Raw genomic sequence first — 731 nt, 5'->3', positions numbered from 1 at the left:
ATAATCATAAGGGATTTGATTTTGGTCATACCTGAATGGTCTAGTGGTTTTCCCTACTTTCTTCAATTTAAGTCTGAATTTGGCAGTAAGGAGTTCATGATCTGAGGCACAGTCAGCTCCTAGTCTTGTTCTTGTTGACTGTATAGAGCTTCTCCATCTTTGGCTGCAAAGAATATAATCAGTCTGATTTCGGTGTTGACCATCTGGTGATGTCCATGTGTAGAATCTTCTCTTGTGTTGTTGGAAGAGGGTGTTTGCTATGACCAGTGCATTTTCTTGGCAAAACTCTATTAGTCTTTGCCCTGCTTCATTCCGTATTCCAAGGCCAAATTTACCTGTTATTCCAGGTGTTTCTTGACTTCCTACTTTTGCATTCCAGTCCCCTATAATGAAAAGGACATCTTTTTTGGGTGTTCATTCTAAAAGGTCTTGTAGGTCTTCATAGAACCGTTTAACTTCAACTTCTTCAGCATTACTGGTTGAGGCATAGACTTGGATTACTGTGATATTGAATGGTTTGCCTTAGAAACGAACAGAGATCATTCTGTCATTTTTGAGTTTGCATCCAAGTACTGAATTTCAGACTCTTTTGTTGACCATGATAACTACTCCATTTCTTCTAAGGGATTCCTGCCTGCAGTAGTAGACAGAATGGTCATCTGAGTTAAATTCACCCATTCCAGTCCATTTTAGTTCGCTGATTCCTAGAATGTCGACGTTCACTCTTGCCA

At 39.7% G+C, this 731-nt stretch overlaps 1 protein-coding gene across 1 annotated transcript in view; it reads left to right on the top strand.

The window, feature by feature from the left end:
- LOC104998732 (ninein-like protein) overlaps window positions 1-731 on the top strand; it is a 51,819-nt gene that overhangs the window by 48,481 nt on the left and 2,607 nt on the right. The gene's annotated exons all lie outside the window — the stretch shown is intronic.

This window comes from Bison bison, unplaced genomic scaffold (assembly GCF_000754665.1).
Source record: "Bison bison bison isolate TAMUID 2011002044 unplaced genomic scaffold, Bison_UMD1.0 scf7180017864335, whole genome shotgun sequence".
Classification (NCBI taxonomy): domain Eukaryota; kingdom Metazoa; phylum Chordata; class Mammalia; order Artiodactyla; family Bovidae; genus Bison; species Bison bison.
The sequence above is the reverse complement of the archived record's forward strand: the minus strand, read 5'-3'. Positions and strand labels throughout refer to the sequence as shown.